We start from the raw sequence: 25,020 nt of genomic DNA on the forward strand, positions 1-25,020 counted from the left end.
CAATGTCTCTCCTTGATAACAAAGAGACGCCACCGCGTCTACGATTTGAGGTCGTTTGATGATGAGATTTATTACCTTGCCTATTTGTTGGCAGAAGAGAAGGCTCGTTGATACGGAAGGAGATATGATTTAATGAGTTGTTGATGATTTATCCTCAGATGGTTAATGAGAAACGGTGGGCCTGTGAACTATTTGAAAGTGCAGCAATATTTAAAGATTGTTTTAGAGCCCTGCACTCACTCTAAGGGGTACACATAAATTAAATAATAGACTTGAGCTGATAAGCAAGTAATTAACACCATAAAGTAACAAGACAAACAGGAAGGATGTGTAAGTGTGGGTTCAATTCAATTCCCGGCATGTCATTGGGCAGCCTTTCTGACCGACGGAAGCTTTAGCTCTATAAACATCTTTAATTGCAGTGTTTCTTTGTTGAATAGTCTTTAACTACGCCATTAATCCATTTATTTACTTGGGTGGTAAAGAGCTTACAGTGAATGTTCCGAAGATCTTTTTCAGCGGTGTGAATCTTCTGCGTGGTTGTAAAGACCCCCTGGCACTCTAACACACTCTGAAATCAATAGCACAAGGCCCCATAGGAGAAGCTGGGTGGAAGCCATTGATTGACACGTTGCTCTCATGTCAAACAGTAGAACATGGCGTGGCAGCAACCACCTGCCGTCTGCTCCACCTGCCGCCGCTCTCACCTCTCTACCAGACTTCACTAGATAAACATTGCATTCCTAAAAAAAGGAGTGTATGCTTCGTATTTTTTTTAAAGTAGAATTTTAAAAAAAATACTGTGCGATGCTTGTGTTATATATATATTTTTTTAAGAACTGTCAAATTGAATTGTTCAGTTTCAGCTCACATCCTTATCAGCGATGGTAAATGCCTCACAGCAAACAAACTGTCACTGAACCTGACTTCTAACAAATGTTTTTATCGCTTCAAAGTATTTCTGGATCCCCAACGGGCCCGCCAAAGCACCTTTGTGAAGCGGAGGAAAATTACTTGCTTGTACGTGTTTTTTTTGTTATTGTGTTACCTCCGACATCCACCCCTCTCCACCATCTACCCTGTGCCGTTGTAGCCTCTGGCCATCTCAACTCGACCTAGGTGGCTTGTTTGTCTTTACAGCAAGGGCTCACGTCTCTCTTCAATTCCATTGATTCTCGTTTGCACTTTGGTTGGAAAGAGAGAGGAAGTGCACCTGAGTGTTTACCCACACTGCGATGTTTGCAGCGCCTGGTGTTGTGCGCCCTGAAAGAGGCATAAATTAGCGCCCTCTACTATGGCACCCTGAAGCAACCTCCTGGTGCGCGACATCAATATGGAGCGAGAAGCAAGCTGCGAGCGCGTACTGTCAGAGGCCAAATGGTTAGGAGGAGATGTCACTATTCAGCAGATGCTAGACAATCACCTATTCTCACACATATTCACTAATGTCGACTTCCAGAAATGGACACATGAGCATCTGTACACGCACACAAATGCATGTAAAAACACATACAATTAAATGGGTTGATATAAATAAGTACACAGAAACACCAATTAAGTATATCCCCGAAGTCTTCCTCCTTAATTTTGAATTTGCATAGATACTCGTGAAAGTGCAAACACAGATGCACACATCTTTACTTCGGCCCTGAGTTCTCCTTTCCTCACTCATGACGCACGCTTTTCCTTCAACTAAACAAATAATGATCCTGAAATGACAGTTCAGATGAAATGTACTGTATGTGTTACAAGTGATATGAAAATGAAGACCAGTCCAATGAAAGACAAAAAAACAAACAAGCCCAAATTAATATTTCATCATCAGTGAAATATTCATAAGACCTCTTATCAACCCTTTGTGTTGCATTTGTGTGTGTGTGTGTGTGTGTGTGTGTGTGTGGAAGGTGAGCAAGAGGAGGGGGCATCTGGGCATCTAATACGTCCCTCAAATGTGATGAACACCGGGAAAGAAGACAAAGACTCCTGAGCATTCATTAGTGGTGCTCCTACATGAGAGAGACAGAGGGTGCAGGGGATGGTAGTATATATATTTTTTATGGCTGTTCTCACACAACGTATACATTTGAAACACATGCTCTCTGTCTTTCAGTCCCACTCTCCTCTTTTCTCTGTATGTGAATTAGCACTGAGAGCAAATGTAGCTTGATCTGCAGACAGATCTTTTTTCAGTCCGACACATGAGGTTATTCTACAGACATCTGACCGTCATGACAGCAATGTTCAAAACATGTGTGGTTTGTTTGTGGATGTCCAAGAAGCAGAAATGTTCCATGTGTTGTGATAGTGTGGCAAAAAAAAGAAGACATTTTGTATTTCTGTTTGTGTGCATAGAAGACATTATGAATATTAGGACTGTTTGTGATGATTGCACACTCAACATTACATCACATAAAAAAGGTTTTATGTTGAAAATTAAAAAAAAATATTAATCGGGATAAGTCTAAATTATGTATTCAATAGATTTATGGCAAAAACTAAAAGACAGACTTTAATATTTTTCAAATCTGACATGATTGTATTGTTTGTTTTTCAGAAATTGCAGATATGCACCACAGAAACAGTGGTTGCGCTACCGTGCCTAGCAGTGTGCTCTGTAGAGTGAGTGAGCTCCGCGGTATGAGGTAAACACTCGCTGTTGTCTTGAAAATCAATTCTCCCTCTCCTCCTTTAAGTGGTCAATATTTTTTGTTTCTCGCTGCAAGCTCCACCATGGCCCCTTTAATTCAATGGGCCAATTAGAGATACCGTCATGTCTAATTCCGACTGCGGGGATGCTTGTTTGTGCTGTTACCTCATCCCTGGTGAGAGTCAGGAGGGGGCAAAGTGGGGGAGTAAATGGCACACTCTGTCCAGTTTAACCCTGGCACCCGCTTGTCCTCACAGGAACGCCCGCCCCTTTATTTCCTCCTCACCCCTCCCGCTTTCCCCGTTCTTCCCGGAGTCAAGGACGAAAGCAATTGATGCGAAACTTTCAAAAATGAATTTGGCCACGTGTGTCACTTACGGAGCGGGAAGGAGGGGTGGCTGGGGCCAGGCCACCACCACTCCACCGGGATCGTTTGTTACTCAGCCCTGATTGGCCCTGACAAAACAATACCCTAAAAACTCACCAAAGTAAATTATGGTCCCGGTAAATGGCCAGCGCGGGTGGGGTGGAGAGGAAGGAAGGAAACGGCCGTCGGTCGGGACAGCGGCCCTCGAGCTGCTTTGGCCCACTGCCAGACGCAAAACAAAGTAATGCGCTTTTGATATTAATAACGGAGATGATATTGATCCGTACTGGGGCCAGAGTCACTCTGCCTCCCTTCAGGGTGGGCCCCCATTGAGAAGGGGGAGGAGGGAGGGAGGTAACGAGGAGGGGTGCTCCTTGAAGAACCAATACCCCACTCCCAGCTCTCCGACTCTCATCCACCTCCTCCTCCACAACCTCCTCCTTGCTGAAAGCCCCTTTTCCTGAGGGTCCATTTCATTTGAGTGTCTTTAATTATGTGAAATGGATTCTATGGGAAAAAGAGAAATGGCGGCGGTGGTGGGCACTGACAGAAGGAGAGGTAAAATAAAAAAAGAGAGAGAGAGCGGTAAAGGGGTGGCTGTGAGCTTCCCTTTTCTGTGTCAGATTCACAATTCTGTCAGCAGCCGTGTCCGTTTCATCCGCTTCTTTTTTTGTTGGGATGGATTTTCTTTCTGTGTGTGTGTGTGTGTGTGTGTGTGTGTGTGTGTGTGTGTGTGTGTGTGTGTGTGTGATTGTGTGTCCTGTGCTTTCAGGACAAATACAGGGAGAGTGTGGAGGATACAGAGGCAGGACTGAACATAAAACTAGTAAATCGGCAAAATAGTGAGGTGAAACGGTTTAAGGAATTTGGTCAAGCACACATATGCCTTGAAGGTCACGGAATTCTCCAAATTGTGTCGGACATTTTTTGGGGAGATATTGAATGAGTGACGCTCCTCTCTTTTCGTGGAAACCTAAGCTCGTTGCCCTTGAGTAACCTTCTGCACCTACTACTGAATGTAGTGTGGCAGCTCTGCGCGTGTGTGACCGGTGTTGAGTGTGAACGCGCCAAAAGAACACGCTCCTTGAATCAACGGCGAACTGAAAGTATCCATTTGTAACTAATGACTTCCCTACATTTACTGAGATTTACTTTTTCCTTTGCATTGTAGAGCAATAGAACAAGTGTGTGAAGTGAAAGAATGGGGAAAAAGCACAGAAAGCTCCTCTGGGTTACTGTACTGCTTGCAACCATTCAACATGGAAACAATGCAAACAAATGAGGCAGTGCATTAAATAATTAGTGGGTCCACACTAACAGCTTTGACTCCGCCGGCAACAGTGTTGTTGGGAGCAGCGGAAAAGCCGAGCACTAACACACTGAAGTCATACATTCCCACCAAACACAAACATGCACACACACACACACACACAAACAAACAAACAGATTGGCCGTGCGATGCTGGAGGCGGGTTTAATTTTTTAATGGAGTTTATATATTTTATTCCTTCCCCTTTGTCGTTTTTTGTTTGCCGTCTCTGGTGACAGCCATCAAGTGTTGTCAATTTATGAAGCAGCACTATTTTCTGTACCGGGGGGAATTCTTCCGACAGAAATAGAAAACTCACACATACCAAGTTGAAAAGACACTGTGCCACGAAGTGATATTATATCTTCTTCTAGAAACGGGAACCCGGGGAGCTGTGCGAGTAGAGTTGGTCAGACAGCGTTTATCTTGGTAATTTATATCACCCCTGACAAAGTGATTTTAACACAACCTGAGAAATGACACCGCCTGAGGAGCTTTTCTCACAAAGTGAATAACTCTATACTGTAAGCGCAGCGTTTTGCCGTTTCACGAATGACAAGAAAAGTGCAGTGTTGTGGAAGACGGACACGACAAGACAAGGCAAGGTTAAACGAAAACATAAAAGAACTAGAATAGCGTCAAGACAGACGCGTACAGGAAGGGGAGATGGAGGGGCCGACTGACTGACAGAGTGATTAATAAGAAACAGCAAGGTACACACAGTGAGAATGAGCATCATTTGCATCTCGCTTCCTCATGGGCGGTGTCTGAGCATTATTTACAGCGGCTAATGGTTTTCCCACAGGAGTCCATCGGCAAACCAGAGAACCAGCATCCCTCTTTCTCCACATCTCTCTCTCTCTCTCTCTCTCTCTCTCTCCCTGGATCACTCTCTCTGTTTCCTTGCTCCTTCTGTTGTCACGGGGACAAAGGTGAGCCCTGACAAGCCAGGGCCAAACATTTGCATAGAAAGAGCCTGCGTTCCTTCTACATGTCCTTCCCCTCCTTCGGCCGCAACTAATGATACACGAGCATGACGTATCTGCCAGGTGGAAAAGCCATTGGTCTTATGCCAACTGCTGCACGGTGTGTGTCAAACCAGACTGTGATTAATAAAGCACAGATATACTGTAAGCGTATATATATATATCTGTGCTTTAATCATATATATGTGTATGGGTGTACTGTACATGTATTATCACATGCTTGTACTAGCTTTGTGATTGCATACACACGTGTGGACAGAAAACGCACAGGGGCGAACACTTGCTCGCAGTTAATTGAGGATTCATTACTCCCAATGAAAAGTTAATCAAAAATGTGATAAATATTTCATGTGAATTGGGCCCACTGTTAAACACACTCCAAAAAAGGTGCAAATTCCCCTCGTCCTATAAATTCCTGGCATAGGCGATGTTGTGTACCAACCTGTTAACCACCTTGCAGCATTCTCAAACAGTCGCAAGGAAAGCTCACACGCACACCTTTCATTGATTTGTTTGTGTTGCATGCTACCTCGGTTTGCTAACAAATGAATATATTAGTAAACCACTGCAACAAAAAACGCTTAATTTTCACTGTTTTAATGGGGCCAACAATAACAGCATAATAGATAGTGAAAATGAATGAGAAAGGAGGTCATGTAGGCAAATTATGTTGGTTATAACTCCATTATGTGTGTGATTTCAAAAGTGAGCTTCTATCTGTGCGTCTGGTCTGTTTATAAGTGCAGTGTCCAAAATGTTCACTGTTGCAGTTCACTGTTGGGTGGCGACTGAAATCAAAAAGCATCTTAAAAAAGATGTAATTGCGAAGCGTAAAAAACGATCACGTTATAGTTAAATTTGAGTGAATATATTGTGTAAAACAATTTCATACGTATCACCTCAAACAGTGCTGTATATGTATCTTATATGAGAGTCATGTAAGCAAGCAGAATAAATCTTGATTTTCTGATTCACTCTCAATTGCACTGAAGACAAATGTCTTCAGGGTTGACCACAATGGTGTGAACGTGGCCTCCATCTTCCACCTGTGTCAGACAGCTGAACGGGATCAAAGACTGAGTGTAACCCCAGCATCCATGTGCGGTGCAGTGAACAGCACTCTGATAGTGGGCAACAAATGCTTCCTCTTTGTCTGGATGGAGTCTAATCTTTGACCCTGAGGTGTTGCTGTGACAGACAAAAGGGAGAGTGGTGGCGAGGTTAGGGGCCACCGGTCCCAGCAGGCCACGTTGACAAGCCAGAACTTGTGCTTTTCAAGACTGTCTGTCCATCCCACGAATACACACACAACCTCCCACCCATCAACCCATTCACCTGAACACCTCTTTTGTCTGTTCCTCCGCACGCAGCCCAGTAGAACAAAAGAGAGAAGGAGGTCAAGACGGGGACCGGCATATATTCCTGTAGATTTAAGAGCTTTCTTCACTTCCCGTCTGCGTATGTTCATCTACATATCAGCCCTGCAACACACACGTGCACACACACACACACACACACACGTTTGTCCATTTTTCACCATTGCTTGCATGTCTACAAATATGTCTATGTACCTTCTTTTTTTTTTTCATTAGGCCAAAATACAAACTAATGGTGAAAAATCAAGTGGGCGTGAGTATTAGAGAACGCCCTCCCTCTCCTACTGCTATATTAAATATTGAGTCAGAAATGAGCTGGAAGGTGTCTATAAATGCTAAATAATGGAGAGGCTGCATTCGTCTGGGTCAGAGCTCTCTCTCTCCCTCTCTGTCTTCTCTCTGATACATTATTAAATGAGGATGCACTTCCCCAACGCAGCAGGAGAGAACAAGGGGCAGGGGGGCACCCTGTCTTCTCCACAGGAATGGTTGGGGGGGGGAGGGAGTGATAGGTGCAGATTCACAGACTAGGTGTGTGTGTGTGTGTGTGTGTGTGTGTAGTGAGGACAACAGGCAGAAGAGACATAAGCATCCTCCAGCTTGGTCCCCCTCCCCTTCTACATCCCCATTACACACACACACACACACACACACACACACACACACGCGCGCGCGCGCGCACACAAACACAGCCTCCTTGCAGAAGTACCTTGAGCCCATTTGTACTAATGACTCTCCGTGCCTAATGCACTTTATGGAGGACGGGGCTGGATATTCATTTGGAGGGAGGGAAGGGGTGGGGGACGTGTCGGGACGAAGTGCTTTGCCATGCAGCTTCCCGTCCGCCCGCTTTAGCTGGCCGATTCTTCAGCAAGTGGCTCGGCCGGCACTTGGTCCAGCGGTAATGCGATTCATCACAGGTAAAGTAGGTAGGAGCCCTGATTGTCTCAAGCCTTTCTGAGCTGTCGAGCAGTCCATATCCACAACCAGAGAAAGTGCCCGGTCGATAACTAATCAAAGAATTGCAAAAACAAGTCTGCCGCACAGGGAAGGCCGAGTAAACCATAGGAAGATGTTCGAGTTTGACACGTGCGTACATACTGAATACACACTGCATCCTGCTACTCGTCATAGTGACTGAATTTTGTTTTTCTTCTACTTTGCTTTAATGTCACGTATTCAATCTTGGCAGTAAATATAAACCGCATGCTCTATTTTGAATGTTAAATTGCAACAATTGCAAAAACACAAAGTAATATCGAATAAATGAGTGGGTATGAATGTTTGCTTTGGTTGTTGGAGCCGTGTCCACCAGCCTCCGAGGATTTCCCTCATCACATTTGCCTTTGTTCTGAGACTTTTGTATGTTCACATGTGAAGCGTTCCCAGGGTGCGTGGCATGAAGCAAGTCTTAGAAAACACGCTCATTCAAGGTGACAGTACCAATAAACATCTCCCTTCCTTGGTTTTATGTGTTCCCGTGTAAATAGCTGCTCTGGGACGGTAATTACGGCAGAGGAGGGAGGTTCCCGCATCCCTCGAACACAGAGGAGGCTGGAGCACAGAGACCGGTGGGGGTCCCAAAGTTGGAGTTACAGGGACCCCCCACTCTCCCTCAGCTCCCTTTGCTCGCCACCAGGGAGGACGCTGCCGCAACCGGTGGCGGCGTCTCAGGACAGAATAAAAACAAACTGACAAATGCACACAAGCCCGTTCAAGTATGAACTCACACTCTCTCTCTTTTTCTCTCTCCTACACACACACACACACACACACACACACACACACACACACAGACGCGCTATAATAAATAAATAAGTCATAAAGAGAAGAATCGTTTGATGTTACCTTGTGCTGCCTGGGGCCAACACTACACTGGGGAGCACTGCCACCCCTGGCACACACACACACTCTATCTCACACACACACATAGACACACACACACACACACACACACTCCTTGGAGATGTAACTAATGTACGGGGCGGAGGGAGAGGAGCAGGCTCTCTGCCCAAGAGGCCCCGCGGACCACCTTTGGATCTGGGAGGGAGTTTCACTACAGATTTGAGGCAGAAGTGTGAACAAGATCAGGTGTGTTACCAGCTCTGATGCCCTGAATGCACTGGAAAAAGCACCGGTAGAGTGCATATACACATAGCATTAATAAAAAGCCAACAAACATTATTGGACTAGGATGAAGAAAACCAGAGCATTGCACCTTTAAGACTCACAAAAAGAAAACTAATGGAAGAGATCTGGATAAACAATTGTATTTGATTGATTAATACAAAGATGGATACATGAAATCCAAATTGACATTTTGCTGCTGGTCAAATAAAAACTGGGCCCTAAATATTCAACACTTAAAATGCTAAAATGACTCAATGACCTTGTTATCTGTCCCTTAAGCTAGATGAATTCCTGAGCCGATATATATACTGCAGATGTATTGTTATTGTGTATTTTGTCAAATAACTTACAAGAAATTGTACAGATATGCTAAAGATAAGTTTATGGCTGTTTTAAAACACTGTTGCCATGTCCACTGGAGAGGACTGACAAGTTCATTCTTCAACTGTTAAGTGTAGCGCTCACTTAGTCATCGTTCTTCAAAAATAAAAATGATAAGAATAAAGGTAACCAAAATAGTTTATTAATCTTTATTTGAAAAAGGACAACTCTCAAATATTGATATTGGTATCAGCATAAACTAAATTAGGAAGGGTAGGTATTCGTGGATAATCCTGTAGTCAACACCTCAGTGTTGCTGAGTAACTTTTTCTCTTACTTTTTCTGTTTTGTTTTTTTTCTTCCTCCTCTCTGCAGAGCAGTCATCCAATTGTTGGCCCGGACTTATTTTGGCTCCTCTCCCTCTGTGAAAATGACTCTTTCCTGGGGCACTGACAGCCACCTGCACCTCATTCTGTGGGTTGGTGTGTATGTTTTTGCATCGGCTGCATGCACGTCAGCACATGTCGGGGTGGAATCGTGTATTCTATTTTTGATTGAGAACGTACTCTGCAGAACAGGAAGTGAAGGGAATTATTATCAATCATTATTATTATCTCATTAGCGGAGGCTATTGATCACATCAGACATATCTGCCACACAGCTCTGAAACGTGTTTCTTCCAACATACAGAGGGAGAGTCAATCAGAGGAGCAAAACAAGTTGATAAGCACCTGCAGTATTACGCCGTGATGTGTAATCTCGAGGCATCATCGGGAAACAACTTAATAGTGGGGTGAAAGACGGATGGTTGGATATACTCCATTTAAGATGAGGACTGGATAAGATACGATAGACTGGATGGATACATTGATGGAGTTCAAGTTCCGAGCAGTTGAGATAAAGGCGATTAACTAAGAAAAAATAAAACTAATTTACTAGTTCATTGCAATTTACTAGGTAAAGACAACAACCGTGTAGTCAGAATATAAACTTGCTCGATGAACTGCCATAGCCTGACCTTAAGTCACTGTCTTTTGTGTAACATAGCAAATTAGCAAGTGATAATTAGGTTGCATTAATTGAAAAAACAAATCAATAAAGTTTTGTCGGAGCTCGCAATCAACACCCTGCAGCGGGCGCAAGCTTTCTCAGAGCGTCATTTGAAGTTCATAGAGCCTTCAAACGAAGAATTATTGGCGATGAAGCAAAAGTCTAACAGGAAGCACCAAAATGTGATTACCTCCCGTCAGCTGATGACCATGAATACTTCAGCCATGTTTACAGGCTTGTTGATTTCCTACACATCGGCTGAGTCTCTCAGCTCTGCAGGAAATTGATGGACTTCTAGTGATTTGCTGATTGTGTTGCTTGCATTGTCAACATGGGGTGAATTCATTCAACAAAATGTTTTTATTTGATATTTTGCTGCCAAATGTGATTACCAAAACATGTTATTTTATTTATTTTATAGTAATTTAATTTTGGTTGAACTGACATAAAAGAATATGCTTTAATTAAAAAATTGTAAAACATTTGTAAAAGGATCTGTAAGTCAATTATTCTTGCTTGTTTACTGGCCATTCACTACAGTTGCGTATGTATCTGCTCTCCCCTTTCAAAGAGAGACTTTAGTTTGAGAAATCTTTGAGAAACAACAAAAAGTCTCAGCGAGACTCTGGAAAAACTAAGACCAATATTCCAACAGTTGCTAATGTGCTGGTGCAGTCAGTGGCTAGTGTTGCAGGCTGCAAACAAACTCAAGGATAATATATTCAATTCTAAGACCATTAACTATAGGCCTTTTTTTAGCCAATATATAATGGATTGACTTTGAGTAGTGAAGTTTGGCCTGTGGCAGACCTATAGCCGCCACATTTGATCACTAAATGTTAATCTGCGTAAGGCTTGATCTTCTCAAAGGGTTAGAAAACTATCATGAAGTACACGAGTGCTGCTTAACTGTTGTTGTTTCAGTTAGTTTTTGCCTGGTGGCACTGGCCCACACCAGTGTTAGTCTTTTAGTTGGCATATGTTGGAATGTGGGGGATTTAATATCCTATGCCTCACAGTTGGAGCCTCGTTGAATAATGCAAGACACACGGGGGCAGTCTGTGGCTCGATTTTACTTTCGCCCTCCTCAAATAGGCCTACATGCTCTTTGCCAATGGCGTTTGTCGAGAGTTTTGTGGGCAAATAACAAGAAAGAGATGATTGAGTATTGTAGAACTGTAGGATGCTATCTCTGTTCTTCATTGAAAAAGGCAGCATTACAATATATTTACACATGGAATGGTGTCATTAAATAGGGAAGCAACCTGTGGAATGAAGGATCGGATGTGGAAACGTGGGTGTGTGTGGAATTAAACAATTAGCAACCTTGTGTGCATTTATATCGTCCCAGCATTAACATTTCTTGTTATTTTGATTTGAAATGATGAGCTGTGATGTAGTTGGTTAGAGCCTAGCAGGTGCTTTGAGTGCACATGCAACAACATGGCTTTGGGAAGTCTTGATTTTTAATGCCAAGGTTAGTAAATACTACGTTATTCTATAGAGCTACACTTTCACAGGTATTTAAAAGTTCCTGAGGAAAGTGATTTCATTTATTTAGAGAAGACACACCCGTACAAACGTCCCTAAAATAACACAAACGGTTCGATCCCCGGCTCTGCTAGTCCATGTCGGTGTGTCCTTGGGCAAGACCCTTAACCCCAAAATGTAATGAATATGAACGATTAGATAGTCCTAATGGGCAGTTGGCACCTTGCATAGTAGCTCCTGTCATCAGTGTATGAATGGGTATGAATGGTTAAATGATGACATGTAGTGTTAAAGCGCTTTGAGTGGTCGGAAGTCTAGAAAAACGCTGTACAACTACAGACCATTTATTGGATGTTTTTCAACCAGCTGACATGTAATCAGGCAGATAAAAAATAGTGTTATTCCCATTATGGCATTAAAGATGTTTACCTGGTCTGCAATCCACGAATATACCCGAAGTAGCACACTTTGGGTATTCTCGTAGCACGCCCACGACGCACTGGGCAAGGTGTACGAAAAGTGGGCAAATCGATAACGGAGAGCAGCCAGGTGATGTTTACACCTCCAAATGTTCACCACCCTGCCACTACACACAGCGCATCCAAGGAGGGCAACTCACATGCAGGTCACAGAGAAAGGGAATATCAATGGTGTGATTACTCAGACACACACATACATATAAAAACAACTGTGCAAACACGTGCACTTTTCCCCATTTAAAGTGAATTCTGTCTTTACATACAACCTTGCAAACCCTTAGCCACTTCATCTTGCTCCCCCTCTCCCAGCAGAAACTCTAAAATGTCACCGGGACAGCAGCATCTTTAAATAATCCTTCAGTTTGTTTACATGTAATGAGTGGTCGTGCACCGATGTGCGGTGCTGATAGCTGGAGAGAAGCGAATGGGCCTTCCATGTTTAAACAGGAGCATTAGGGTAAAGAGGTTGTTGGGATTTGCATGGATTTCATCCTTGCGTGTCAGTCAGCCCATGACTAGCCATAGAGATTGGGTTAAATTACAAACAAACACAAATACAGACAGGGAGTAATGGGGTCTGGTCTGGGATGATGACTGTCTGGGTGCCTTGGTTTTGGGATAGTGACGAGTGTGAATGTGTGTTTATGGATGCATTTGGATTTTCTGTGTGTTGTGTGTTTGCTTGCGTGAACATTTTTTTTTCACATTTGCATGCAAGTGTGCATGTTTGCATGCAGCCATACTTTGTGTGTGAACGATCGTGTGTGTCCTTATGGATGTGTGCGTCTGAATGTGTGAGACTGTGTTTATGTGTACCATGTGTCCATTTGATGAGGGCCAAAACACACAAGTGGAGAGCTGCCCAAGGGGTGATTGAAGTTGCTGACATTTTAAGGCTATTGAAAACAAAAGCTAATAGGCAGCGCCACGTGCTGGAATCGTGTCTGGTTCATGTTTAACAAAACAAGGTCACAGAGGTTGTCGGGCCATGAATCCATAAATAACTTGATAATGGGATTTTAAAACAAGCCGTCCACCAGTCAACTCCCCTCCTTTCGCACCCTCCCTTCTGCCCGTAACGGGCCCAGTGTGTATGTGTGTGTGTGCATGTGTGTGTCTTTCAAAATAGAGGGAATATTAGAATGCAAATGGATTCACACCGCATCCTCATAAACAACGGTGTTCATTTAACCCCCGACCTCTGCATTTAACTGCCCATCAAGTCATTTGTGTTGGGCAAGACACGTGGAAGTAGGCTGAGGGAGGCCAGCAGGAGTGTGTGTGCATGTGTGTGTGTGTGTGTGTGTGTGTGTGTGTGTGTGTGTGTGTGTGTGTGTGTGTATGCAAGCAAGCACACTGGTGTGCACACTAGTGGGTATGTGCAGACCAATGTGTGTTTATGAACACAATTAAGTGTGTGTCTGCATGCATGTATGAGTGTCCAGGTGTGTCTTTACGCCTGTTTGGGTGGGTATGTGCAGCATTGTGTCAACACCTGGATGTGTGTGTGTGTGTGTGTAGGTGTGTGTGTGTGTGTGTGTGTGTGCGTGTGTGTTTCTGTGTGCATGCGTGTCCATTTTTTGAGGTGTGGGTTGCAGAGTTTACCATTTGCAATGCTCAATTAATCTTGTCAGCATGCATTTACAGGGGAATTGAACACCTTTTAGAGTGGGCCTGGCTTTGTCACTCTCTACTTCTCCATCCATTACAGAGACACAGTCCTTTGGAAGACCTTCTGCAGAACGCGGCTGATTAAAACATGTTAGAGGCTCTTTTACTAGACAGCACTGGCAAGGATAAAAGTTACCCTCCTTTTAACCGTTTTTATACTGTTTCGGATCCATTGATATGAAAGTCCTTGTGTTAATCTCGTTTCAATCTGACTCCTTTTTTAAATGTTTCGCTCCTTTTCTTCGGCTATTCTAAAAATGTAATTACACACATGCACTTTCTTTACGTTCTTATCTGTGAATACCATTTATATTCTTCAAGTCCGCACAAAGGGACAGCTTTTGGGTTGTATGACTCTATCTCCTCTTTGCCTGGGGCCTTAACCCGCAGACATACAGCCATCTGACCCTTTCACTGTGAGGCTGTAAAAGCTAGCCAGCAAGGGATACAACGTGGGCAAAACAGAAAAGGGAGGGCAGATTATGGTCTAGGAACAACACATGCAGGTAAAAAAAGAAGAATAAATAGAGACTGAACAGGTGGAGGGGACACAGGCAGAGCAGTTCACTAGAGAGAGTGAGAAAAAAACAGTCGTGAAGATCAGTGGAGAAATAGGTTGACTCCTCAGGAGGAGGAAAAAATGTAAGATTTAGTGAGAAGGGAACATGTATCCCTGCTGGTAAGGTCTGAACACCGCCACCCACCAGAAGTCGCTGCCCCAGAGAGCCTTCTCAGACTCAAATCTTTCTACATGCCTCGGAAACAAATATACACACAGAAAGACGGAAAGAAACGCAACAGTGAGTTATAAAAGAAAAGCTAGGCAGTGAAGCTGTCAGCCCAAAAGAGACAGGTGATAGAAACAAGGCAGTTAGTCATGCTGTTAAAGAGAGGACATAAGTAGAGTCAGTCAAAGGGAGGCAGAGTGAGAGCAAACGGGCCCCATTTTAAGAGGGCACACTGTGTTCGGCCCCTGTCTCTTAATCCTGGGCGTTTGTCGTGGCTAATTATGGTGGACAAGCCTCTTTATCGAACCTGCTCCTGCCATCGGCATTAGGATGCATGAGCTGCGCCTGTTGTTTTAAACGCTCTCATTAACCACACAAATCAGTGCTGTTGACAGAGTGCTTTTGAATTAAGCGTCTCGCCCCCACCACTGCGCGCCAATGCGTGCAGGGCCCAGGACAAGGAGCAATTTATAACACCATTAGCCACACTCGCCGAGGTTACAGGCATCAAAATTGTTCCCGTCTAATTATTCTTAATGGATACAGGGAGGGAGCGACGCTCAGGACAGCTTTTTCATTAGCCCTCAATCAAGAGGGTCGGGGGAGAGAGGGGTGGGCCAAATGTACTGCTCAGGCAAACGGGAAATCAAAAATAATCGTGTTTGCTTTTTTCATAATACAACACGAATGCATAGATGGAGAGAGGGAGGGATGGAGCGAGGGGGTGGGTGAGGAGATGCAGAGAGAAAAGGGACGCACAAGCTCTTGGCGTTAGAGGAATTCTTACTGTTGTCTAACGAAAACATATGCCTATTGAGAAGTGACAGTTCAATTTGCTTTTACTGCCTTGCAGACTAATGGCAGAGCAAAGTTATGCTGCGTAATAGAAGACGTGGTTATTGGTTAATGAATGCAGACGTGGAGCTTGAAACAAAAAACATTTAATTGTTCAGATGGGGAGTTGCTGATGAGGTTTCACTTATGTGCACTCTTGTGTCATTGGTCATCGTTAATGATTATGAAATAGCTGTGGAAAAACTGTATTGTATTAATGAAGCAGCCTGCTCTGATGAATAATTTAGTAATGGACAACTGATAATTTCTAACCTCATAAATTTAGCCTGTGGCTGGACAGACAACACCCTAACGAGTCACCCGTAAACAAATTGTGACCACGACTGGTTTAACATTAGAACATATAGCCAAGGGGCCAATCATTTACCTTCTCTCAACTATAACACTTCAACCACCAAGGTACTGTCTGCCTGCAATTAACTTCCCCCAAAGCGCGCTCCATCATACTGTATCTGTCATCTAGCTGTGGCGGCGAGAAGAAGAAAAAAAGGAGGGAAGCCAAATAGTGAGTGTTAACCATCTTTTTTACAAGCCATTAAACGGGAGGACATTACCGCACGGCATAGTCCCTTAACGAGGACTGACATATGCGAGGGAGGCAGTTAGCACCTAACATTAAGACGCGGCGGCCCACTGATGAGATGGGACATTGTCCATGGGGGAGGTATCAGCGTTAATTAGGGGGTAATCGGCTGCGCTCTACATCTCCCCTCACCACCATAACCACCGGCCTCTCCTCCTGCCTTGAAGATGATATGGTACGGGGGGGTGGGGTGGGGGGGCAGCTGCTATCACAGTGAGGATAGGTACTCCTACTCTCTGCAGGAAGGAAGGAGAACCAGCTGGCAATACCTACCAGTGGATGCATCATGCCAGGATGTGGCAAAAGGAACTACAGTACATTAATCACTTTCCTGCAGCGCTCTGTGCCCGTCCTTCTCTTTTTACGGACATCAGAGACAGGGGAGGTTTCATAATGCTTTTTTTTTTTTTTTTTATAGCAATAATAAAACAAAAAACAGCTAATTCTTCACTCTGAGGAACATTACTTTGCTTATATTTGCTGGTTGGATGACTCATATTCGAAATAGTGCACAAAAGACGTTAGTATGCAACCCAATTTGAAGGAGTAATACAGTGAGAGCAAAACATAATAATATGAGCTTCAGTGAAATAACAGGATTCCTGGTTCACTGGCAATTCATTCATTGCTCAAGAAAAACTTCACTGGAGCTCAAACATTGGAGACCATTAGCAAAACCATAAAGCATTTAATTGATGTATTTTTACTATGACGGACAGAGTAACATAGTTTTGCAGTGGTAAGGGAGTGGACTGGTTATATGCGATGGAAGCAGGGCACATGGCGAAGTCTCCCAGGCCATATTCTCAAGCCTGCGGGGCATCCGAGGGCACTGAGAGAGACAGAATCGGGCTAAGCATCCCTCGCGCTGCCCAGTTTGGCCCATAGCACTTTTTGTCACAATCGGGAAACAAAAGAGGAGCACATGCTAGAGCGCACACCGTTTGCACGTGTGTGTGTATGTGTGCATAACGAGCTCGGGAGGAAACTGTGTGAGAGAGCAAGACAGAAGAAAGTGTCCAGACAGCATGAGAACATGAGAGAGAAAAATCTCCAAATGAATGACAAGTAGAACATGTTGGTACGGGAGGATTTTTCACCCAAAAAACCATACAGTTTTTCTTTCAACCAATAGTTTTTTCCTTCATCTAAGTCACCGGTGTTAACTGGGCCAGGATAACATGCTCCTCCCCCATTCCCACGATGCCCCTGGGCCACAGTGATGTACGGTGCTGGACAGGCCAGAATCATGCCTTCCAGCAGAGCTAGCCAATCAGGTTGAATTATACTCTCTAGGCGCCGGAGCGACATGTCAGGGGATATTCGGGTTGGACACAGCGAAGCTTCGTTCGTGTGGTCAGTCAGTGCCCTGGAGACAAATGCCTAAGCTTCCAGATGGGATAGGTTGGCAAAAACGTCCGTCTCTTTGGATAGCCACAGGTAATGGATGGGTAGTGGGAGTGAGAGTGAACCTTACCTTGTAAATCAAACAATAAATGTTAGATTGTTCAAAACCTTGAAGTACAGTTCAGCATCCACCATGCGTTAATTCACAAGAGAGATTTTCTTTTTTTCCTATATTTTTGAAAATTGCTTTAATGTAAAGTATTGCAGGAGATACGCATTCAAGGTCGGCCCGATCCACCATGAAACAGGGTTTTGATGGAGTAAAAAAATAGATGGATAAAGAAGACAATCAAGCATATTAGAAATAAAGGCAGTGATTCAGCCATGCAGAACACTAACTGTTTTATCTGTGCACAGCCCAGAAAAAAGAGGCAAATATGCAGAAAAGCATGGTAATTAAGTGTGACTAAAAGACAACGATAAGCAGTGATAAATATTCGATTAGAGCTAGAGGAATTTCCTTTTAAAGTAATTAAGCGTTTATTAATCCGATTTGTAACCCCTGAAGTGTCACGGAATATGTTGAATGCCAAAATGCAATTGGCTCCACACCCCAGCCATCAAAGAAATGTTCCACTTCTGTGCCGTTTTTGCCAACACCTCGTTCGACAGGCAGGCTGCACACATGCCAGATGAAGACATTCACCTACGCCATGTCTGTCAGCTAACCACACACTGTTCACATGAAGGTTTTAGAGCCACACGGCACAATAGAGAGTCAGACTGAGGGTTGAATGGCATTCTCTTGCACCTTGAGGCAGACAAAGCCGGTTCGACAGAATCCGCGGGTACAGAGAGAAGATAACAACAGAAAAGGTGCAAGGACATGTACATATTAAATGTCTCAATACAGCATGATAATACTTTCTGTGGGGACCATTATCTAAAAAAAAAACACTTGTTATGCAGTCCTATACATCTAACTTATGAGCTCCAGACAGCATCTTATCTGACCAAAGTGAATAGTACACTGGCTGTATTTACTCAAATGCAGTTCTGGGGTCAGCTAGCATCTTAACAATTATGCTGAAACAAACGAATAATCAGAATGATGTGAAGCTGGTAGTCTTTTCAGTTAATATTACAACTGACAAATCCTGAAAGTTGGACGTGAACAAACCACAGCAGGTGACAGCTTTGTATAGAAAGCAGTGTTAGGCAAGTCAAACATTTTAAGACAGCAATCTCATTAGACAAAAAAGATCCAGAGTCAGTTCCTCATCACTAGACTGAACCAGATGTGATCAAAGGCCTGCGTTTTAATAACTCGATTGATGCTTTTACCGCGAGCTGAATGAGAAGAAAACACCTGCTTTATGTTGAGACAGCTGACACTTTTGATGCATGTAAATGCTTTTTGCTGGTTTACTGAGTAGTGCAACAGTTTGTCAGGCTGTATGATCAATGCTTTGCTGATCAATAAGCTGAGTGTGGGGCTGTATATGGAGTTTCAGTGTGGGACTTAGTGGCAGCTGCAACATGGCTGTAATTCACATTTGAATATGGTGACAGACTTATCAGGACATCAATGTTCTAATGTGATTTATATCAGAAAAACCTTAAACACTTGTAAAATAAAAACTGATTCACTGGTTAAGGTGGCTGATAAATAACTAAAAAGAACTAATATCTATATTTTTACCAGCCGTGACAGCGTGTGGCTTGTATTGTTTTCACCTTCTGGGTCTGTATGGGAGATTATATTAAATATACTAAGTCATTTCTTTAAAGGTCAGGCAGTAGTGGAAACAATAAAGTGCAGAAAGCGGAATTGGTCTAACGTGTGCAAAACACCAGAGGTTAACGAGGAAGGCGATAGAGTCCACGGTTCTCTTTCCCTCATGTGCCCTTTAATCTCTCCTTTTCCCTGTAGTGTGTGTGTGTGTGTGTGTGTGTGTGTGTGTGTGTGTGTGTGTGTGAGAGAGCGTCTGTGTGTGGTCGCACAATGCGGTCATGAGGCCTGACAGGGCACTCCGGGGGGCACAAAGCAGTGCCACGTCCATCCGCTGCACTCTCCGCAACGCCACGCCATGTCCTGACAGGGTCCCGCTATCTCCTTCTGCGTAATTTAACACTACTTTCCCAGGCTCCCCAGACGAGTGAAGTCCAGACACACAACGACACATTAAACACTGCTCATATGTCTTGTCGAGTCTACTCTGAGACTTTCACTGCCTGACCCTTTATGTCTCCTAACTCAAATGGTTTTCAGTTTAAGTTAGGTTTAAATGGCAGCTGATTCCGCTGGCCGTTTCAGCCCAGTAGGCGCCTGTGACACTGGAGAGCCCCGCTCCTAATATAGACCAAGTCCAAATTGAGTTTAACCTAGTTTCTTAATCTGATCTTTGTGGGAATTATTTTGAGTTAAACTTTCCATTTCTTCACCTCATTGATTCTCTAGTCACACGCTATCTCGGCTCCCTTTTCTCTCCGTACCTTTGACAGTTTCCTGTAAAACAACCCTGATCCTCAGCCTAAGCTCTCTGTCTCTGCTATCCGCTGAGCTTCCCTGCCTGGCCTCCATCTCCGAGCTCCCTCTCCCCATGGCTCTCTCATCTCGCTGCCCTGCTTGACAGCTTCATCTGATCCACAGGACTTTTAGCTACAATATCTGGCATTCTGCCCTACCCACAGGACTCTAAATCCCACGGTTCATCCTCTCAGGGCTACCTTCCTCCGGCTTCTTCCTCCCACTGGCTCTCAATGTGTGGCAAAGAGTTTTCGTTTCACTCCTGACTAGAGCACAGGTAAGGCTCACAGGGGTTAGCTCGCCTGTTCTCACAATCCTGTAATACTAGGACACATAAGAGGAGGCAGAGATTGCGTCCTTGGTTCGCAGGAAATGGTGTGTCTCCATGTAAAGCGGCAACGTTCTGGCGACTTCTTGATGTGACACGCTGACTCACGCAGCGCCGCATCTATTCCAGAATGAACGGTGGTTTTGTGAGGAAGAAACGGCGTCTGTATGTTGTCACCTACGAGATAAAGGAAGGGGGGGTTTCTCATGTTTGAAAGTATAAGCTTTATGTAACATCCAAGCCACGCCAACAACTGCTATTGTTATAATTTATATATATACTGATTGTAATGTGATAAAAAACACACATTGATTATCGTCTTTTAGACATTAACGACGTTAAAGTACGGAACATAGGTTCTGCAACCAAATGTCTTGCATTTCTTTAAGGCGTACTATGCAGGAACTTTATGTCAGATATTCAAATTGTAAAACTCATGGTTATGGTAAGTAAATTATGTTTAAGGTTAGGCAAGATCAGGAAAAGATAATGGTTACTGTTAGTAAAACTATATTATATAGAAAAGTAAGCCAATGTGTCTAAATATTACAGCCTTGGAGCCTTGCTGGTCGGTAATGCTTGTTAATGGAGTCAGTTTCTGTGACTAATGACAAACTGGATATCTCTTCCACTTCTCTCTTGGTTTTGTTCTTTTTAATGTTGGCTGTCAAAAAATCTGTTAGGACATAAAAAACGTATGGTCTCCTGCATAAAAGCCAGACACAAACATTCACCACCCTGATACAGGTCCGATAAAGCACACACCACTCCCTGCATCGGCAGTGAACGCTGGAACTGGATGTAAATCCAGAGGTCCAAAGTCATCCAATATGGACATAGTTTCAAGGGATGTTCTGACATCAGTACTTTGATACAATAGTAAGAAATGTGGGGATGTAACAGAGGCGGGAGCAAATCTACAATATACTTGAGGAAGTTTATCTTCAAAATGCTTAAAAATGTAGCATTTTGACTATTTTGCAGAGCAACGTTAAGTAGACAGAGTGAAAGAGTGTCATGCCAAGTGTAAAACTGCACAGAGTGAAATCGTAGAAGTTTGTAAGCTCACTCCAGGACAGGAGGAGCATCAGCGTTCTGTCTGTCTGACGCACACAGACAGCGACAGATATCACATTACTGGGCTTGGGCTGGCCAACTCCTCCCCCTTCTGGTCAGCGAGACATACCCACCCCCCCCCCCCCCGTCCCATCCAAACACACACACAGACACACTCCCTCCATCTCTCTCACATACAAACACAGACCCCCCCCCCCCCCTCCTCCTCCTCTTTAGCCAGACAGTGAGGGCCCCCACTGCCCCTAAGCCCCTGTTAAAACCACTCCTCACCTCCCATGTCACTGGGCGATGTCTGTCATTTTGAATCCGCCCATCCTTTCCCGCTCTCGCACGGAGGGCCAAGAGGTTAATAGGGACCGAAACAATGGTCCGGAGCAGACACAACAAACAATGGCCCGTGGGAGCGGTTTGCCTTCGGGCTGCATCATCTCCCACCGTTCCCTGCATGTCTCTCTTTCTGCTCCCCCCCCCCCCATCTTTATCCCCATCTCTCCTCTCTTTTCCTCCCTCCCTCGCTGTGACAGTCCCCGTCAATACTCTTGTCTCCTGGACAGTCATTTGTACCTATTTGCAAGGTTAATTGCCATTTCATTGGCTGCTATTTATATTTTAAAAAGCCTTCTTAGGAGACTAATAAAGTGACTGTGAAGATGCCGCAGAAAGGTAATTACCACATACGGTTAACAGTCGGGTGGTGTAAAGTGAAGAGGATGTCGCATTGTCATTTCAGTGGCAGAGTTGAGCGTAATTGTTTCTCTCTGCTGGTGTTGGGAGGGTGATAGGGAGGGGGGAGAAAACTGTTAAATATCCAGTTAGACAGGTGTGTGAAGCAATGAGGAGGGAGGAACAAGGTCCTGGAGGTGCGGTGTTATATATGTGGTGTGTACTGTATGTGTGTGTGTGTATGAGAGAGAAACTCAGAACTCATGTTTCCTCTGTCTAAATCCATTTTACCTCATTTAATTTTAATCCAATAATCCAATTCATCTAAGACCTTAGTTTACGGTGTATTACAAAATAGAAAAGATTAAAAACCTTGGAGAGAAATGATTGTGAATGAAAAAGCCATTATTCTATGACACCAATAATTGAATGCTTGATTACAATAATTGATAGTCAAGGTTTTTTTTTACATCATCTGGCAAAAAACAATGCCGTTATTCTTCAAGCTGCTCGGCGTGTTGTTACATATCTCAGTGTGTTTGTTGTGTGTGTGTGTGTGAGTGTAAGTATAGAAGGACGTACAGGAATACCAAGAACCTGAAACCACTGGCTCATCAACTTAAACTGTCATACATGTTGGTTTCAGGATTTCAGTTCTATATTGCCTACTGTGGGAACATGCACACACATACTGTATATACACACCATCAAATATGTTAGACTATTTTATAGGAAGATATGTAATAGCAAAATGTGATAGCAAAATATGTTCACGTAAACAAGTAAAGTTGGATACATTATTGAATAAAAGTGAAAAACTACTGCGGACTGTATCACATAGTATATTGTATAAAGCGACCTTCATCAGGTAGATGTAATCAATGAAGGTTGTAGCAAGAGTAGCACCTCACAAATTCAGGGGAAAAGATGTTGTTTTCTGTTTCAATGTAGTTATGGAAACACCAGGAGGCTCTTTCTAACTTTATATTGTCTTTTGCGCTGTGGGTGTAACACAAAAACAACCTGCATGTGTTTTTAAGCTCTAACAAAATATTTAACACACATGAATGGATCCATCCATCTTACATATTCTCTCAGCATTAAACCTTTTTGTCCATCTGCACTGTCTAAAAGCAGCAAAACTGTAAAAAAAATGTTAAATGTCAAGCAGATGTGCAGTCTTTCTATGACACCGCTTTTATATTAATGCGGACTAGACAGAGCCCAGACGAAGACAGTGTGAGAACAGCAAAAGACAGAGAGAGGGGAGAGGTGAGAGAGGGAAGATGGAGAAGAATACAATGAAGTGGCTTAGCAGGCTGAAGCTTCCCAAATCCTTCCATGCGCCCATACGGCGAGCTGAGGCAAGAGAAAGAGTCGACTCTTTGCCTTCTGTTTGCTCAGCAACCTAACCCGGCAGGGAGGCAACGGTAAGAGAAAAGGTGGCAAATGTGTCGGGCGGGCGGGACGGGAGAGGAGGCTGGTGTGGGGATACAGATGGGGTCGGGGGAGGTCACATTGTCGATTTCATTCTCTATTTTTCGTCAGCTCGGCTTTTCCAAGCACCGTTCTACAACTCACCCCTCCCGACGCACACAAACTTGTACTGCACAGGACAGACACACACACACACACACACACACACACACACACACACACCTATAAAAGCGCACAAATCCTCTGGAACCCCCCAGAGAGACGTGATCAGGGGGTGTCCCTTCCAAATCCCCCCCCCCACCACCACACTCACACACACACACACACACTTATACTGCTCTGCCATAGCTTTTTGTCAGAGTCAGCAACAAAACGGACAGTCAAGAAAAAAAGATAGGGAGGGAAAAAAAAGGGGGTGAAAAAAGAGTATCGATTAGCCTTCAGAGCTCCACGTGGGCCACTTTCATCGATTAGGAACGAGAGAGCAGCAAAGCACCAGCCATGTTCCTTCTCTCTCTCTCTCCCTCCCTCCCTCTCCTTCTGTCTCTCCAGGGTCCTTTGTCCATGAAGAGAGCGATATAATGGCCCTTTGAGAGGGAGTGAAGGAGGGAGGCAGAAGACGGAGGGGAGAGGCAAGGGACAAGATGGAGGAGGAGAGGGGGGGGGGGGGAGTGACGGCTGTGGCGTCTAGAGCGGGATAGGAGAGTTCGGGCCTTGCGGCATGGGGGGAAATGTACGTTGTGATGGTGGAAGGGGGAGAGAGAGAGGGAGGGAGGGAGGGAGGGAGGGAGGGGGGAGGTAAAGAAAGACACCAAGGCGAGAAGAGAAAGTCTCAATGACAAAAGGTCGGGGCAGCTGGGCTTAGGGCGACGGGGACCAAAGGGAGCAGCGGGATAATCTGCTAAAGCCCAGAAAGGAGAGATTCAGCATGCGCGCCACCCTCGTAGGGCCTAAGAGCAAATTTGCACATAAATAAGGAGCCAACTTTGCTTTGAACGGGAGGTCGAGGGAGAAAGCATCAGAAAGAGAGAGAGAGAGAGAGTCTGAGATACAGAGCGAAGTGTTGGAGCCACAGCTGCCTGCTGGCTGGTCGTAACCGGACCTAGACAAAGTTCAGCATTTAAAGCTCCGCAAGGGAAGAGTCTGGTTTTTTTCTTTTCTTTCTCATGTTTGAAAAAGTAAGCAAAGATATTTATCATTTATTCCAAACCCTCCGCCTTCGTTTTTCTTCCTGTCCTTAGCTCCCGGGCCCTGAGCTAGTTTGGCGCTCAAAGACTCCTCTGTCTTCTGTGTCGACATCCCTGGGCTCAGGGGACGAGTGTGTGTACGTGTGTGTGTGTGTGTGTGTGTGTGTGTTTTTGAGGGCTGCAGGCTTTGTTGTGGCTTCACCTCACCTCTGAGACGCCGAGCCATTAGCGGCCACATGCAAGCACAGTGCAGAATACAGGGATGCACACTATCACACTAGAAGCGTAGAAAAAATGGGTGCAAACACTTTTAAAAGCAACTGACCACAAATTTAGAATCAATAGCTCAGTTTTGGACTCAATACCTAAAAATCCCCTTTAAACTACCTCCCCTTCATCTACATCTTCGCTTCATGACTCACCGTGGATTGACAGGATCAAAGAGTTCAGCTGATAAGT

This window comes from Pholis gunnellus, assembly GCF_910591455.1.
Source record: "Pholis gunnellus genome assembly, chromosome: 8".
Taxonomy (NCBI): Eukaryota; Metazoa; Chordata; class Actinopteri; order Perciformes; family Pholidae; genus Pholis; species Pholis gunnellus.